The following is an 18,553-nucleotide window of genomic DNA, read 5'->3' as shown; positions in this document are numbered from 1 at the left end:
GTAGGACAAATAAGTATGAGAACCTTTGCCTGAAGCTTAAGGCAAGCATGTTGGGAAGAGTTGGACAAGAAATTCTGAGAGTGCAGCTGTGAGGGCTTTCAGGAAAGGGCAAGAGGACGGCGGTTGTCCTTGGAGCACACTGGGGAAATGTGGGCACGAATGGCTGGGGTTTCAGCTTCAGACAATATCAAAGCCCTGTTGGATGCCAAGTGCCCGCTGATAGAAGGCTCTTACTGTTCCCTTCCAGCCACCAAAGCTCTCAGCTACCTGAGTCTTCTTCCTGCTCTCTGTCCATTGTCTGCGGTCACTGGCACATATGTGCTATCAGGGCAAGGCCTTCCCTACCCAGACCTCTGCAGGAGCCTTAGGAGAGGGGCTCCAGGCTAAACAGGCACTAACTGGAAGTGACAGAAACCAAGAAATGCTGGGAAGGGTTACTCATGTCACCGGGAGCTTGTGGTGCTCAGGGAGTGGGAAGGCCTGTTCTAAGACTGAGGTGATTAGGCTCTGCCTGCTTACGTAACTGGTAAGAGGGACCTGAGGTGATAGTCCAGGGGGTAGGGCACTTGCCTTGTGTGTGGCCGGCCTGGGTGTGATCCCCGGAACCTCATTTGGTCCCCCTGAGCCCCTCCACAAGTGATCCCTGAGTGCAGAGCCAGGAGTAAGTCCTGAACTCTGATGTGTATGGTATCCCCCCAAAACTAGTAAGAGCAGGGGATAAGGGGATAAGAAGTAATTGATTTTGGTCCCCAATTCAGTCTGCATGTAGGCAGGCAGGTGAGAGAATTAACTGATTGAGGGTTCAGTCAACTGAGAGCTGAGGTATGGCCTCCAGTTTGAGGTTTATGAGAAATGCTTGTGTAGGGCAGAGTTCAGAGTCAGACAGGGGAGGTGCCCCTGCTCTGAGACTGAAGCTCATCAGATTTCTTGGTTTGTTCCCTTATTCAGTGGACAGGAACTGTGTCAGATGTTACCCTGGGATCCTGGGCAGGGTGCATGTAAGGACACGGTGGGACAGACTGCTGAAAGGATGTGCACGATGGATTGGCCAGCCCTGCCTGCCTTTCTTCCTTCTACCCTGCGTTGGCTCAGGTCCCAGAGTATGGCGCCTTGTAAGGCAGGCACTGGTCCTTTCTCAACAGGAAAAAACACATTCAGTGGGAGACAGACACAGAAGCAAAAAAAAAAAAATTTCCGAGGTGAGCAGACAGCAGAGGAAGCGACTTGAGCAGTGCACTGACACCAAGAGTAAACCAGTGGGTGTGGGTTTGGAGAGGGTGGGGGGCTCTCCAGAGACAGGGAGATTTGCCTTGAGTCCCTGAAGACTTATGGAGCAGCTGCCCGTGATGGGGTGTTAATGGATGAGGGGGGAAGAGTATTCCTGCAGGGGAACAGCAAGTTCAAGGTCCCAGGTTTGTTCTAGATGAAGAAAGCTATTGTGGCCAGAGCACAGTGACGCGCCAGACCAACAGAAGAGGCACATCTCCGTGCTATTAAGGGAAGAGCTTTCTAGCACTCAGACTGCGGAGGACTGAGTGAGCTTCCCGTCACTGAGGTGCGCACGCCCTGCCAGGCGGCAGCCCTCCGCGGGGACTCGCGCCTCCCAGAGTTTGCCCAGAAGACCCTTCATTCCTTCAGACCCTCGCAGTTCGGCTGCCTTTTTTGGTTTGGCAGAAACTGGCGGCGCGTTTGTGCAGAGTAGGCTGTCCGATCCAGCACAGGGGCAGTTCTAGGGGTTCTGGCCATTCTTCCGGTCTGGCCTCCCACTTCCAAGCACAGGGAGCTGCGCACATCTTCCCCGGCTCCTTGCACGCAGAGCTGAAGGACGTCTTCCTCCACGGACCAAGAACCGGGACGCTTCCAGGCCCTTCCTTGGCGCCCAGCCTGCCTCTTCCTCCAGCAACTCGTGCGAGCAGGTGGGCCGCTCCCGGCTCTCTCCTCCCGGGCCCTGGACGCCGCTGCCCCGCCCCGCGCCTTTGTTCCGGAGAAGCCGCCTCGGGCATCCCCAGGCGGTGGCGACGCGAGCATCCCCGCGGCGGCGTACGGCGCTCAGGTCTGGGGGACCCTTTCCCTCCCTTCCCCTCCCTTCCCCCAATCCTTCTGAGCAGTTGCGCGGCTGCGCTCCCCAGGCACGGGAGGGCCCCCCACTCCCCGGGGACCCCGGCGGCGACGGACGGCGTCGCGGGGATCTGGAGAGCTGGGTGGGCACTGCCCCGCCCGAACCTCCCCGCCAGGTGCGCGGGCGGCTGCGGGCTCGCAGCCCCGTGCGTGCGGGGCGGGCTGTGCGCGTGTGCGCGCCGCGGTGACGGTGCAGGCGGCTGGGCGGGCTGCGAGGGAAGCCCGCGCCGGGAGGAGGGCGCTGGGGTCCGGATGGACACGGCGCTGGCGGCGGCGGCGGGGTGAGCGCCACCACCTCCCGCGGGTGCCATTGCAGCCACGTCGGGGAGCGAGCCCTGGGCGCCAGGCGGCCCCAAAGGTCAGTGGGGCTGGGGCGACCATCCCCGCAAGCAGCCGAGATCGGGGCGCGAGGGCAGAGTGGGACCGAGCGTGGAAGCGGGACTATGTTGGGAGTGTGTCAATGCGTGTGTGTGCCCGTGCGGGCGTGTGTGAGCCCGCGCCGCCGTGCCCCGCGCAGCCCCTCTCCCCGGGGGGGTTGGGGGATGTTTGGGAGGTGGGGTGACTGGCTCAGAAACCTGCGGGTGGGGCATTGCGCACTCGGGGTGCGTGTGTGTATGTGCCGCGGGAGTGAGCCTCAGCTCAGCCCTTCAGACTCTGGCTGGAGAAGCCACCGGAGGTGTCTGTAGTGAGCTGTTTACAGGTGGTGGGAGAAGCAAAGAGCCGGGAACCTGGGGGACCCAGGAGGACCCTGGAGCCTGCTGGCTTGGTTTTGTGTTTTCCTCCTGAAAGTGTTTTCCCTCTCCTCCCTGCCATCCTCACTCCAACCTGTGCCTTTATGGGGACCTGGGGGGAGCTAGATGGTGCAGTGGTGGTGCCCAGGAGGCCTTTGCGGTAGGGGTAGCCTGAGGCTCACTCCTTGAACTGCGGGGTGGTGGGTTAGGGGGTGCCAGCCCTGGCTGGGGCGTATGTGTAGGGGACCTCAGCACTGTGGAGACTGCACCGGTTCTGTCACTACCAGTGGCTGCATGTCTAGACCTGGAGCTATGGGGTTGGAGGGATGTGAAGGGGGGGAGGTGGGCAGGGGGGAGGGGGATAATCCTTCTTGGCATCTATTTCCTGTTGCTCCCCTTTCACCCTCCTAACACACATGGTATTCACATGCAAGTGGGATCTGGGCTCTGCCTCTGTCAGTGTCCCCCACCAGAGCCACTTCCATAGGGCACAGTACAGTTCCTTGGGCCTGGAGTCAGGCTCCCTACTTCTTTCCATGCTTTGTGAGCCTGGGCCTCAGTTTCCCATGGAGAGAGAAGACTCCCCCCTCCAGCTCTGCCCCTCCTTCCTGCTGTGGGGTGAACAGTAAACAGAAGCTGCCCTTGCTGGGTTGCCAGAGACTGGGAGTGACTCAGGACCTGTGCTCCCCCAGAAAAGTCTCAGCATGGCTCCGTGACAGGAGGAGTTGGGGGTCTGCCCGTCCCCTCAGGCAGGTATTTAGGGGTTCCAGTCAGGAATGGGGCACTGGCTGTCCGCTTGGTCTGGCTGTCCAGACCTGGCTGTCTCCAAGCCTCCGTGGTGGGGCTGGAGAGGTCTGTGGGGTCTCCAGTGCCACAGAATCTCTGGAGACAATGTGGCAGGGGTGGCTCAGCTCCAGAAGAGATGACAAAAGAGAAGCCGTGGGCTCGGTCCCAGCCCTCCTGTACCTCTGCCCCAGGAGTCCGTCTGCACCTAGTGTGGTTGGGCTTTGGTGGTTCATGGTTTCAAGGGAAAGGGACCCTGGCACCGAATGTCTGTTGTCACTCAGGCCTGGCTTTTAATATCCAGCCACATGCCTGAGCTGAGTCCTGATAGACATGGTTCAGTCTTGGGAGGAACAAGAGCAGGGGCAGCGGGCGTGCGGGAGAGACGGGGGAAATCATATGAGGTGCGTTATGTATTGGATTCCCACCACCTTGCTGGAGCGGGTCCGTTCTGGAATCCCTTTCAGAGCTGCCCTGTTGGGGCCAGACAGATGGTGCAGCGGGTAGGGCTCTTGCATGTGACGGACCTGGGTTTGATCCCCAGCATCCCATATGGTCCCTCAAGCACTGTTAGGAGTAATTCCTGAGTGCAGGAAGTAGCCAGGAATAACCTCTAGGCATGGCTGGGTGTGGCCCTCAAACAACCAAACTCCATGTCAGGGAGTGAGGCGAGGCAGCGTTCACCTGTCAGATCCAGCACCCCCTGTGCCCCTGAGTCCACAATGATGGCTCCATGAACTGCATGTGAATGAGGCCCTGTGGGCTCTTGTGGGCATTGCATGTTACTGCCCCAAGAAGATCCATGTGACCTGGGGTAAAGCATGCCCCACCCTATGCTGCTGAAACCTGCACCCTTGGTCACTGCCAAGGGGCTGGAGTGAGGAGTGGGCCCAGGGAGCCTGAAGTAGCACGTGGAGGCATCTTACACACCGTGTAACTCTGGACAATCGACCTAGCGCCCCTGAGCCTCGGTTTCCTTATCTGGGGCTTGTGCACGGGGAACAATGCTTTATTCTATGAAAGGAAGGCATTTGTGGAATGTTTTATTTTATAAAATGAAAAACATTGCCTAACCCCCTTCTTTTCTGTTGGTGCTATGCCAGGGTTGAGGCTATTGATCACATATTGGCTTTCCGTGCTCCCACTTGTGGTGGTGGTGCTTGCTGGAGTCAGAAACCTGACGACAGTGCTCACATTCTCCCACCAACTCACTGTGGTGTGCCAAAGATCACACCTATTGTTCTGGTGTCTGAGGCACCAAACAGCAATGCCTTTAGGATTGTTCGGGCATGGGGGGTGGGTAGGACTGGGGTAAGTTTGCAAGGCTGGTGCTGGTGCCTCATCAGGGACCTATTTCTGGGCCCACATTAAGTTTGCAAACTCTGAGGGGTGTATGGCTAGGGCTCTAGGCAAGGAGCAGTTCTCTGTATTCTGGATGCCAGTGGATCCTGGGGGGCTCAGAGTCATTCTCTCCTGTGGAGGGGGCGGCTGGGAAGGTGATTTCTAAAGACTCCCCCTGGTCAGATCTGGGGCTTCAGGGACAGAGCCTTGGCCTGTTCAGTTCCACACAGAATCACAAGTGGCATTCCCAGACCCTCTGGATGGTTCAGCTTCACACGCTGTCGTTTTGGTGCCCAGCCATGCCCCAGCCTGGGGTCGGCCCAGATGTTTCTCTTCCCTGGACTCTGTCTTCAGCAGGACCTGGGAGCTGAGCCTTGGGTCGAGGGGGCGAGGAGAGCGGGCAGCTTGGAAGCAGCTTGCAGGAGCGGAGGGAGAGAGGCTGCTGGCGTTTGGAGCTGCCAGATGGTTGTGGGCACTGGTCTGAGCCACAGTCAGTGGGGAGGACAGGACAGGGGGAGGGTGAGACGGAACAGAGAGCAGGGGGGAGATGAGAGCAGGCTGGCAGGAGGCAGAGGAAGGATGGAGGAACCAGGCCTGTGGCGAGCGGGGCCATGTTGGTGCCAGGCATTCAATTGTGGGGGGTGGAGTGGTAGGGACAGGCTGGGTGGGCAGTTTGGGTGGCCTGTAAGAAGGGCTGTAAGAAGGCCTGTAAGGAGGTGGGGGGGACCTGCGGGCATAGTCTGGGACAGGCTTGACATTTCAGGGCACATTTTTGACCAGCCTCGCTGCTCTGCTTTTTCTCTACATGCTGATTTGCCTCTCGGGCTACTGCCCACTTCGGCAAGCGGGCGGGGGTGTTGTCTGCAGGCACTGGGGGCCCATGGGGAGCACTGATTGGAGAAGGGATGGATGTCCTTTGTGTCCTTTGTGGAGGCCTGTTGCCATGGAACCAAGGTGGCCCTGGTCTCCTTGTTCTCTCCCATCTCTGAGCAATGTGCCCCCCCTCCCGCTTTCCCTCCCTCCCTCCTGGGAGAGTCTGCACAGTGGGGCCGGATGCAGCTGCCTCTGGTTCTTGTGCGAGAAAGGTCAGTGCGCCAGCCTCTTCCTGCCAGCGGGAGGCACGGCTACTGCCTTCCTGGCCTGTCATCTAGATTCCACTCACCTCTTTGGTGCTTTTGTTGTTGTTGTTTTTGTGTGTGTGTGTGGGGTGGGTGACACACCTAGTGATGCTCAGGGGTTACTCCTGGCTCTGTGCTCAGGAATCACACCGGGCGGGTTCAGGAGACCATATGGGGTGCTGAGGATCGAACCTAGATCATCATGTACAAGGCAAGAGCCCTCCCTACTGTAGTATTGCTCCAGCCCTCATTTGTTTTGAATTTTAGGGCCCAACCTGGTGCTGCTCGGGGGCTCCTCCTCAGTGCCTGGGGATTGATCCTACTGGAGCTTGGGGCACCACGCAGTGCGAGGGATCAGGCTCCATGCTCCATGAGCCATCATCTCTCCAGCCCCGTAGAAGGCATGTTCGGGGAAATGACACTCCTGTCCATACCTGTCAATGCTTTGGTGCTCCTCTGTTGGGAAGTTCCACCTCATGTCTGATATCACTAGCTTGCCATGCTTCTCTCTCTCCCCCTCCCTTTCTCTGTTTGCCACAACCCTTCAGGACTTCCAGATAGTTCTAAGGAGATTCTTTTTTCACCTGCTCAAGGGGCAAAGCAACAAAAGGGGCTCCCCAAAATCTAAGGCAAGCAGTGTGCTTTGGTGGCCCTGGCCTGAGATGGAGCGTGTGGGGCTCCCATCTGTCTGTGCTCCATTTGTGGTTTGTCTGCAGGACACGCTGGTGCCTGTCCCCTTTCCCAGGTCACAGCAGACTTGGGCACTGGGAGAGCTGCCAATTACTTGTCAGGCAGTGACCAAGAGCAGTGTGTGTGTGTGTGTGTGTGTGTGTGTGTGTGAGAGAGAGAGAGAGAGAGAGAGAGAGAGAGAGAGAGGAGAGAAGGGGGGAGTGTGTGTAAGTGTAAGTGTGTGTGTGAAAGAGTGCATGAGTGCATGTGAGCGCTGAGTGTATTTGTGTGTGAAGTGTGTTAGCATGTGTGTATATGTGTGAAAGAGTCTATGAGTATGTGTGGGAGTGTTTGAGTGTGTGTAAAGGAGTAACTGAGAGTATATGTGTGTGTTTACGATTATGTGAGAGGGTGAGTGTATGTGTGTCTGAAGAGTGTATGAGTGTGTGAGTGTGAGCATGTGTGTGAGAGTGTATGGTGTATGTGAATGTATATGAGTGAGTGTGAGTTATTGTGTGTAAGAGACTTAAGTGTGTGAGAAGGTGTGAGTGTGAGTATATGAGAATGTATCAGTGGGTATATGTGAGTTTATGAGAGTGAGAGTAGTTTGAATATGTATGAATGTGCGTGAGCATGTGTGAGTGCACGTGTGAGTGCATGTGTGTGTGTGAGCATGTGTGAGTGCGTGTTGGATGTGAGTGCATGTGTGAATGTGTGTGTGTGTGTGTGTGTGTGTGTGTGTGTGTGTTCCTGACAGCCCCACGGTGAGGTGTGCACGTCTGTGCCTATGTGCTTATGTGTCCCTGCTGGTGCACTGTGTGCTTTTCTCTGGCCACATCTGTTGGTGCCCTTCCAGATGCTCTCCCCAGTCCTTGAGGTTCCCCTGCCTGGTGGCAGGTGATCCGTCCCCCAGCAGACCTGCTGAGTCTTCTGCACCACTTTGCTCTCCGTGCCCCGTCCCTCCTTTGTCACCTGCTTACCGAGGGCTGTGCTGGTGACACTGCTTTGGGGGTTCTGGGGGGACTGGGACAGGCTCCAGGCACAGGGAGAGTGGGTGCCCCCTGGGATGAGGAGGTGATGAGGGAGCTGTAGGGGTGGCGGAAGTGGGCTATCTGTCAGCGTGCTTGAGGGAAGTGTGGGTCTACAGCCTGCTCCCCTCCCCTCAGCTCCCCCAGAGGCCTGGGTGCTAGCGGTGTGAAGTCCGTCTCCTCTCCCTGTTCATGCCTTCTTCCCTGAGGGCTTGGCACAGTTCCTGGGAGCCATGTGGGGGTCCAGCGCTCCAGACATCCCTCTGGGGATTCTGATTCACATCCCCATGATTATGAACTGTTTGGAGCTCTTCCCGACTGCACGGTGTGAGGCGCGTCTCAGCTCACTGGAGCCCGGGAGCTTAGTCGTCAGGTGGGTTCTGAAAGCACCCCATCTTGTGAGGAAACTCAGAGCGGTGGGTCACTACTACAGTGTGGAAGGAGTGGAACTCGGATGGGACCCAAGTCTCCTCTCCCCCGGCCCCTTCTCCCCCTTGGTGTTTGGGCTCAGGGTACCCAGGGGACACTCCTGATTCTGTGCTCCAGGGACATATTGTGCTGGGAACTGAGCCCAGGCTCCAGGCTCCTGCATGAAGGCATCATCCACCCTGGCTCTTTGAGCCCCCACTCGCCCCCTCCACCCCCATCTTGACTCCCGCTGCCCTTCAGAAAGCTGAAGGCAGGGCAGGGGCAATTGTACAGCAGGGAGAGCATTTGCTTTGTGTGTGGCCAATCCGGATTCCATCCCTGGCATCCATATAGTCCCCTGAGCACCACCAGGAGTCATCCCTGAACTCTGAACCAGGAGTGAGCCCTGAGCACTGTTTGTTGGTTGTGACAAAAGAAAAACAATAAAAAAAAAGAAAAATAAGAAAGAAAAAGGAAGCTGGATGCATTTCCCGCTGCAGTCTCCCTTTGAGAAGCCATATCAGGGCAGCCCGCTGATCAGAGCGCCCCACTCACACGCCTCTTTGGGACACAGCATCCTGCACTAAACACCCGAGCAAAGCCATCTTTTAAAATCTCCTAAGACCTCTTCGTCTCCCAATCCCCTAAGAACAGGGATCTGTCTGTTCAGTTAACTGAGCCCCTGCAGGAAGCTTGAAACACAGGGCGATGCCAGGAGCATTCAGGGAAGGAATGAATGAAGAGACTCTCAGCACCTTTCCTTTCGCCGGTTTGCCCCACAGCAGGGGCAGTTGCAGACAACGCCAGGCTCTGTAGCCAGATCTCTGAGTTCAGACTTGCCCCTGCCACTGTCTGGTTCTTAAATGCTGTGTAATAAACCACCCAGGAGCTTATTAGTTCAAACACTGGTGACATTTATTTTGATCAAGGATCTGCAACTTGGGCAGGGCTTGGTGGGCCAAACCTCGGCTCTGCCATCTCTGCCCCTGTTACCTAGGGTGCCTGGAATTGCAAGGAGGCTCTGCTGCTCAGCTTATGTCCAGCATCTGAGCATCTGACCATTGGCTTGAGAGCTCTCCACACAGGCCTCTTATCGTGCTCTCACCAGGAGTGACTCCCTACAGCATGGTGGCTGGGTTAAGGGCAAGAATCCCAAGGAAGAGAGCGAGGTAAAAGCTCTTTCACCTGCTTTTGTTGGTCTGGGAGGCTACATCTAGCAGTGCTCAGGGCTTACTCCTGACTCTTCACTTAGGGATCACTCCTGGCAGGCTTGGGGACCCTATGGGATGCCAGGGATCCCGGGTTGGCCGTGTACAGGTCAAGTGCATGACCCACTGTCGTATCGCTCCAGCCCTTGTTTCACCTGTTCTTATCTCACCTGAGGAGTGATACAGCCTTATTTCCTCCATAATCACACTTCTTCTCTGACCTAAAAGGAGGGCAGTGAGATCTCTTCTCAATGATGAGTGTCAATGCCACATGGTAAAAAAGGCAGGTGGAGCCCTGGTAGGAGGGCTTGAAGGGCAGGAGTGTAGGTGCTGCATGTGGGAGGCCTGAGTTCCAGCCCTGCACCATGGGGTCCCCTGAGCACCACCAATGTAGCCATCAAACAAAACGAAAAACCAAGCACCCCTACCCCTTACTTCAAATCCCAATCAAAACCCCAAAGGACTTATGGAGAGGCTGGAGTGTAGCTCAGTGACAGAGAGCCCGCCTCACATGTGTGAGTACCTGACTCAATCCCTGGTACTGAAGTGGGAGGGAAAGAAAAAGATGGGTGGGAATGTCTTGTGACTATCTTTGGCAAATACAGTCAGTCATAGCCACTTACAGGCCAGTGACCTTGAGCTGATTACTTGGTGTCTCTGTGCCACAATTTTCCCATATGTAAAACGTGTGTGTGTGTGTGTGTGTGTGTGTGTGTGTGTTGAGGGGGGTTAACCATCAGTGTGTATTTCATTGGGTTATGCCTTTAATAGTGCTTATGTTTTCTCTCTCTCTCTCTCTCTCTCTCTCTCTCTCTCTCTCTCTCTTTTTTTTTGCTTTTTGGGTCATACCTGGCAATGCACAGGGGGTTACTCCTGGCTCTGCACTCAGGAATCACCCCTGGCAGTGCTCAGAGGACCATATAGGATGCTGGGAATCAAACCTGGGTCGGCCGCGTGCGAGGCAAATGCCCTACCCGCTGTACTATTGCTCCAGCCCCATTGTGCTTATGTTCTTGAGCTGGTGAGATAGGACAACTGACCCAGGACCCTGGGTGGTTCCTTGAGCCCTGCCAAGAGTGATCCTTGAGCTCAGAGCCAGGAGGGAGCCCTGAGCACTGCTGGTTGTGACCCTCAAGCAAAACAAAACTAGTGACTCTGTTCTTATATTTTTTGGCCACACCTGGCAGTGCTCAGGGTTTATTCCTGGATCTGTGCTCAGGGATTATTCCTGGCAGGCTGGGGGTGGGGCATATAGGGTGCTGGAGAACAAACCTAGATTGGCTGCATACAGGGCAAATACCCTGCCTGCTGCACTATTGCTCTAGCCCCGGAAATAATGTCTACGTTCTTACCCACAGGTCCCCCATGCACAGGTGAGGCAGCTCCCAGGTTTTCATCAAACTACAGGATCCAGCCCCACCTCCTACCTTATCTCATGTAATATGGAAGATGCTGATCTGGGAGCCTTTCAGCAGTGGGGAGAGAAGAGGAATATTTTGAGTGGAAAAGACCTTTTTATGCTTCCATTTAACATTTTACTCTAAGTCAGACCTTCCAGGGGGCAAGGAGCAGGTACTGAGGGAATTCCATGAAGCTGCATTCTGCAGGAGTGCTCTGGGCCTGGGGACACGGTGAGGACCCCTCTCCATGTAGAGGAGCCTTCCAAACAGAATTCAGGAGGTTGAGAGCCACTCCTAATGATTCTCCATCAATGGGGCTGGCAGATCTCAAACTCCTTTCTAGGGTTGAGGATGGGTGCTATTTGGGACCTGTAGGACCACACCTTTTGGTGCTTAGGGGACCATATGGTTCCAGGTACCTTCATGCATGAGGCCTGTCCGAACGTGTGGAGAGGGGCGTCCAGCATGGCTGTAGCTAGGTTCTGGTGGTCTTCGGCCTCTGGGAGCTCTGCTCGGGGTGGGGAGGGAAGCTGGAGGCCATCCACTCCGAGGGGCCCTGGGGAAGACAGCCAGGCGTGCGGGCAAGAGACTCTGCATCACTCTCTTCTGAGAGCTTGCTTTTAAGTCTCTCTCTGGATGTTGACCATTGATGGGATTACACACACCTGGGTTCCTCTGCCGGTACCTTCATGCAGAGAGTCTCTTGCCCACACGCCTGGCTGTCTTCCCCGGGGCCCCTCAGAGGGGTTGGGCTCCAGCTTCCCTCCCCACCCCGAGCAGAGCTCCTGGTGGCTCAGCTCCCGATATCTTTAGCCTTCTTCTCCCTCTGGGAGAAACTGGCAATCTTCTGAGAGTTTCCTGCCCACATGGGACAGCCTTGCAAGCTTCCCATGGTGTATTCATGTGCAAAATCCAGTAACAAGCTGGGTCTCATTCCCCTGACCCTGAAGTGCCCCCAGTGCAACATCGTTAGGAGGGCCGAGTTGAGATGGACTTCTAAGATCTCAGGAAAAGGACAAAATGAGATGTTACTGAGCCCGCCCGAGAAATCAGTGATTAACGGGATTTTGTGATTCGTGATTCCTGATGGTTCCAGGAATGAAACCTGGATCAGACCCATACAAGGCATGCATCCTAGCCCCTACTATTTATGTAGATCAGGTATTTTTCTTGAGGGGGGGCACACCTGAGGGTTCTCAGGTCTTACTCTTGGCTCTACACGCAGAAATCACTCCTATTAGAGCTCAAAGTACCACATGGGATGCTGGGGATTGAACCTGGGTCAGCTGCTTGAGGCCCCCTGCTTACTGTACTATTTCTCCAGCCCCTGCTTGGGCTCTTATAAGTGTCTGGTGGAGCTTCCTCCTCTCTTCTGTCCCCCTACCTAGTTCCTGTTTGCCAGGAACATTCCCAGTCCAGCTTGCCAGGTCTGGAGAGGAATCCCAGGATTTGCTTCTCCTGGCTTCAGTTAGGGCTGCTTCTCAGTTGGACATTGGCCGAGAGCCCAGGAAGAATCCCGAGATTTATCTGACCCCAGCCTGGAGGACTTCCTTTATTCCCTATAGAGATGGCAAAAGGGTTAAAATCAGGAACTCAATTTGAATTCTGTCACCACCAGCTACCAGCCCTGTGACCCGGGGGGCAGGGGGGGGTAATTCCCTTTACTCTCTCTGAGTCTTTGTTTCCTCACCAGGAAAGAGGACACAGTTGTGGTAAAAATTAAATGAAGTAAAAAGTATGGCAACTCTGGCTTTATGGGCGTCCGAGACACACCTGCAGTTACCATTTATAGAGAAAATGGGAGAGGGACTGTAAGTGGTTTCCTCACAGCCACGTTTAGTGTTGGAATTGGAGCTGGAACACGTGTGTCTGACACCAAGAGGTCATTATTTATTCCCTGTGACATACAATTCCCTCATTCCTCATATTGGCTGGGTGTGTGTGTTGGGGGGGGGGGGCAATATGGCTGCCATCCTAGCTAAAAGACTAAGGAAAAGCCCAGCTTTTCCACCATGCACTACCCAAATCTGCCTGTAGAGGGCTCAGGTGCCCACCTTCTGGCCCCTCCGAGTAGGTTCTGCAAGTAATAGGGGAGGCCTGGGAGTGCCCTCTCTGCACAGGGGCTGGCCAAGAGCTGACTTTGTGATCTTCTTAGAGAGAATCATCTTCAGAATTCTGAAGTCCAGGCCTTGCTGCAGATAACTCCGTAGTCAAAGACGATGGCCTTATTGTCGTGGATTTCATCCTGATGTTCCTCCCCACATCAGCACCATCTGCGGAGTCGACTGAACGGGGATAAACGTGGTCTCCACCCCTGGGGTCTGAATCTGAGTCCCCCATTCGCAAAGCATTTAGTCTTCCCAGCTAACACTTCTAATAGTCTTGTGCCAGGTATTGCTCTGCGGGCGTTACCTGTATGCACTCTCTTAGCTCTCCACAGTCCTGGGAGATAGGGGCTATCGACAGCAGGGAAATCTGGTCTGAGTGTAGGGAGATTAATGACGATCATGTGGCTGGTAAGAAGCAGGGCTCGGGTCGGACCCAAGCTATTCAAACCCCAGGTGGTTTTCATGGCCTGTGCACTTGAGAACCACTATTTTATAACACTGCACTTGTTCCCTTCTTGTCTCCTTTTCTTTTTATTATTTTTGTTTCTTGGGCTATACCAGTGGTGCTTTGGGGCCACTCTCAGGGGTGCTCAGGGGACCATGTGGTGCTGGGGATTGAACCCAGGGCTTCTGCATGCAAAGTATGTGCCTGGCTCCTTTGGGCTATCTCCCTGGTCTTATTTGTATTATTTTAAATAGTGCTTCTAATAATCTAATTATAAAAGATCTGCTTATATCAGAATACTTAGAAAATTTAGAAAAGCACACAAAAAAAAGAAGAAAATAAAGCAACCCTCTAGATAGTAGATGGCCCTGAGCATATTGGTGAGCCTGCTTGGTCACATTCAGAACTGTCACTCTTCTCTAATGTCATTTCATATACTTCTGTACATATTGATACTGGCTGGAATGTGCCCTTTTACTGGGAGATGCTATATGGGGATCAAACCCAGTCAGCTTTGTGTAAGACAAGTGCTCTACCCACTGTACTATCTCTCTAGTCCTAAGCACTGGCTTTCTGCTATCCTTACCCCCTTCCCATCCTGTTTTTGGATACCATCTGACTGTGCTCAGGGCTTACTCCTGGCTCTGTGCTCAGGGATCACTCCTGGTGGGACTTAGAGGACCATATGCAGTGCCAGTGATTGAACCTATGTCAGCCATGTGTAAGGCAAGTGTCCTGTCTCTGCTGTACTATCTCTCCAGTCCCTAGATCCTGGCTTCTTAAGCTATGGGTCACTGTGGGGATCACATTACTTCTTAAAATTCTGTTTTAGAGAGAAATAGGTGTATAGGTGTGTGATTTGCATGTAGGAGGACTGGGTTTGATCCCTGGCACTGCAAGGTCCTGAACACCAAGCTAGAGTAGCCCCCAAGCATCGCTCAGTGTGACCCCAAACCACCCCACCTCAAATCTTGTCTATTATTTTTCTGTTTTTCAATTTTGTCATACCCAGCATTGCACAGGGCTGACTCCTGGCTCTGAGCTCAGGGATCACTTGTAGTGATGCCCAGGGGATCATATTGGATGCCAAGACTTGAACCTAGGTTGGCTGTGTGCAAGGCAAGAACATTACCTGCTGTGCTATCACTCAGACTACTCAAATTTTGTTTAAAAATTTTTTTTTGGTCGGGGAAGTCCATACCTGGCAGTGTTCAGGGCTTACTCTTGACTCTGTGCAGAAGGATCACTCCTGGCAGTACTCGAGGGACTATATGCAATGCCAGAGAATTGAACCCAGGTTGGCTTCTTGTAAGGCAAGCATCAGACCCGCTGAACCATCTCTCCAGCTTTAAAATAAATGTATTCATCTTTTATTATCTGTTTATGTTTGATTTGTGTATTTAGCCTGGCAAGCTACTCGTGGCATATTTGATATGCCAAAAACAGTAACAAGTCTCACAATGAAGATGTTACTGGTGCCCACTCGAGCAAATCTATGAGCAACAGGATGATGGTGATGGTGATTTATTGTATATACTGAAGTCACATAAAAATTTCGCTGGTAAGAGCTGGAGAGATAGTACAATGGGTAGGATTCTTACCTTGCATGCATTTGACCCAGGTTCAATCCCTGGCATCCCATATGGTACCCCCAAGAACTACCAGGACTAATTCCTGAATGCATAAACAGGAGTAACCCCTGAACATTGACGAGTGTGACCCAAAGGCAAAAGTTTTTTTTCCCTGTCAAAAATGAGTTGTGAGGGCTGGAGTGATAGCACAGCGGGTAGGGCGTTTGCCTTGCACACGGCCGACCCAGGTTCGAATCCCAGCATCCCATATGGTTCCTTGAGCACCGCCAGGGGTAATTCCTGAGTGTATGAGCCAGGAATGACCCCTGTGCATCGCCGGGTGTGACCCAAAAAGCAAAAAAAAAAAAATGAGTTGTGAGTGGAAAACGCCCTACTCTAAGTTCCCTCCTCTTTGAAAGTATGATTGGTCTCTGTGTTCCCAGGGTTTCCTCATTAGGACAACAGTGTACTCAAGGCACATAAAATACAAAGAACTCAATGCTTTGTATTGATACAGAACTGGGAATGGAATTACTTGGTCAAAGGCACATACCTGCGGGTCTAGGAAAGTAGCTCAAAGGTCTGGAGTACATACTTGGCATGCACGAGACTTTTAAGTCATGGATATTTAAAAAGGACCCTTTTTTAAAATCTCCATCACCCCATATAGTCCCCCAAGCCAGAACTAATTCCTGACTGTAGAGTCAGAAGAAACTCTGAGCATCATTGCCAGAGCCCTCCCCCCAAGAAAATTAAATTAAAAATAAAAAGCTGGAAAGACCCAGGAATACACCTGAGCACTGGAGGGCTAGAGAGACAGTACAGCGGGTAGGGTGTTTGCCTTGCATGTGGTCTACTGGGGTTTGATCCTCGGCATTCCGTATGGTCTCCTGAGCACTTTTGGGAGTGATTCCTGAGAGCAGAGACAAGAGTAACTGCTGAGCATCACTAGGTGAGTTCCCAAACAATGCACCCCCCCCCCCCGTGTTGAGTCTGGAAAGAATCAGAGGGTACATTTCTTGTCTTGAATCTGGCTGACCCTTGTTGGATCACTGGTGCCCCAGATGGTCTCCCAGCACCTCCAGGAGAGACCCCCCTGAGCAGAGAGCTAGGAATAAATTCTGAACACTGCCAAGTGTAACTCCCAGCCCCTGCCCCATAAAAACAAAGCACCCTTTTAATGAAGCTTATTACCTCTACAGAAAAGTGCACACATTTTAAGGTACAATGTTGCCCCATCTCTATATATTTAACACACACATGTGAACTCAACACCCAGATTCCCACATGGGCCATAATCTGCACCCTAGAGTTCCCTTGGCACATGCATAAGGATTCTCATATATGTTGTCAAATTACCTCCACAAAGTTGATTATTTGTCGCCTTTTAGTTTTCTCACTGAAGACTGATACAAAATGCTGAAAAGCAGAGTGGGTGAAAACCATCTGGAGTGAGGCAGTGAGAGAGGGACCCTGATTGTCCCACTGGGGCGGTGAGACAGACTCCCTTCAGGGTGGGAAAGCTGGTCCCAGGACTGGGGTCAGTGGATGGTTTGCGCTCTAATTCGTTTAAGGAGTTTCAAGAAATGAACCTTTCTAGCTGCTGCTGCTTCTTGAGGCAAGCCATCTGCTTATTTGGCACAAAAGGAAAATACCATATTGGGCCTGGGGAGATTGCTTAAATGGCTGGAGCACACGCTTTGCATCTGGGACCCGAGGTCAATTTTGGCACCACGTGGTCCCCTGAGTACCTCTAGGAGTGGCCTCCCAGAGCATTATGCTGGGAGCAGCCCTTCCCAGCACAGCTGTATAGAAAGACAGAATGAAAAGTCACTTCTGGGACTACAGGTTCTAGTTACATGCTTCAGGGGTAACCAGTCTTGGATCAATGCTGTGTGTTCTTCCAAACACTGATTAGGTGTATATGAGGACATATGGATCTTTTTTTTAGCTTTTTGCTTTTTTTTGGGGGGGTGGGTGGCACACCTGGCAATGCTCAGGGGTTATTCCTAGCTATACACTCAGGACTACTTCTGGTGGTGCTCAGGAGACCATATGGGGTACCAGGGTGGCCATGTGCAAGGTAAACGCCCTTCCTGCTGGACTATCACTCTGTCCCCTGGTGTTGTTTTTCTTTTTTGAGGGGGGAGGTACACCCAATGATACTGAGAGGTTACTCCTGGCTCTGTGCTCAAAGGACTATCTGGGATACTGGGGATACTGGGGATATCTTGCACTAGGTGCAAGGCAAATACCATACTTGCTATACTATCTCTCTAGCCCCCAAACTTATAGATCTGGGACCAGAGAGATAGTACAGGGTCAAGAGCACTTCCCTTATATGTGACCAACCCAGATTCCATCCCCGGCATCCCATAGAGTCCCCTGAGCCTGTCAGGAGTGATCTCAGAGCACAAAGCCAGGGGTAAGTCCTGAGCATAACGGGTATGGCACAAAACCAAAAAATAAAGAAGAGGTTACAGATCTGTCTAGACTCATTCTACCTATAGTAATTGCTTTGTGCATTTTGTTCACACAACACTTGGGTTTTTAGGATATATAATTTTTGTTATGTTTGGGTCACACCTGGTAATGCCCAGGAAACTGTTTCTAGCTCTGTGATTATGGGTTGCTTCCAGAAGTGCTTGGGTACTGGGGTTTAAAACTGGACCTTCCTCATAAAAGCATATACTCTACCTGTTGAACTCTCTCTCTTGTCCTAGGATAGCTTTTATGTATTTTTTAAAAAGTATTTTTTATTGAGGTACCATAATTTACAAAGTTATTCATAGCACCCAACTTCATAATCATCAATGATCAAATTCTATGTGTACAATTTTCCAACATCAATCCCATCACCAGTATCAGAAACCACTCCTCGCCTGGGCTCTGGGACCGTATGGGGTACCAGGGATAGAATTCGGGTCAGCCGCATGCAAGGCAAATGCCATAACCTCTGTACTATCACTCTGGCTCCACTTTTTATGTATTAATACATGTAGCTTCTACTTTATTCTTTTCATTGACTACATGCTTAATTTACAACATAGATGATCCCCAAACGATGATCATTTTGGTCATTATCTGTAGCTGCTGAACAAGTACCTACTTGTTTCTGTGTGCATAGATTTTGTCACCTTGCAGTATTTACTTTGGGGTAAATGACTTGAAAATTGGTATCAAGGGTCTGTGCACTTAAAATTTTGAGAGATATTGTTATATACCTACACCCTAATGATAGGGATGCCAATTCCCTTATTCTCCACACATTAGCAAGGATTTCATTTAATCATTATTTTTGTCTTTTTGTGTCACACCCTGTGATGCTCAAGAACTCCTTCTGGCTCTGTGCTTGACGATTTCTTCCAGAGGTGTTCTGTGGATCAAACTTGGTCTTTTTGCATATGCACAGACCCTCAATTTTTTTATCTATCTATCTATCTATCTATCTATCTATCTATCTATCTATCTATCTATCTATCTATCTATTTTTTGGGCTACACCCTGTGGTGCTCAGGGCTTACTCCTGGCTCTGCATTCAGGAGTCACTTCCAGTGGTACTTGGGGGACCATGCCAGGTGTCAAACCCAGGTGAGCCGTGTGCAAGGCAAACACCCTACGGGGC

General features: G+C 52.5%; 1 protein-coding gene across 4 annotated transcripts in view; it reads left to right on the top strand.

Annotated features, from left to right (window-relative positions):
• Positions 1-18,553, top strand: part of RAP1GAP2 (RAP1 GTPase activating protein 2) — a 255,839-nt gene that overhangs the window by 13,766 nt on the left and 223,520 nt on the right. Inside the window, exon 1 of one of the 4 annotated variants that reach the window (XM_055129991.1) lies at positions 1,955-2,053. The exons of 2 other annotated variants lie outside the window; for them this stretch is intronic. The gene's annotated coding sequence lies outside the window, so the exon portion shown is untranslated. Of the gene's footprint in view, positions 1-1,954; positions 2,054-2,284; positions 2,477-18,553 lie in introns of those variants that run through there. One more of the 4 variants, XM_055129990.1, reaches the window with a different exon arrangement.

Source organism: Sorex araneus, chromosome 3 (genome assembly GCF_027595985.1).
Source record: "Sorex araneus isolate mSorAra2 chromosome 3, mSorAra2.pri, whole genome shotgun sequence".
Lineage (NCBI taxonomy): Eukaryota > Metazoa > Chordata > Mammalia > Eulipotyphla > Soricidae > Sorex > Sorex araneus.
The sequence above is the reverse complement of the archived record's forward strand: the minus strand, read 5'-3'. Positions and strand labels throughout refer to the sequence as shown.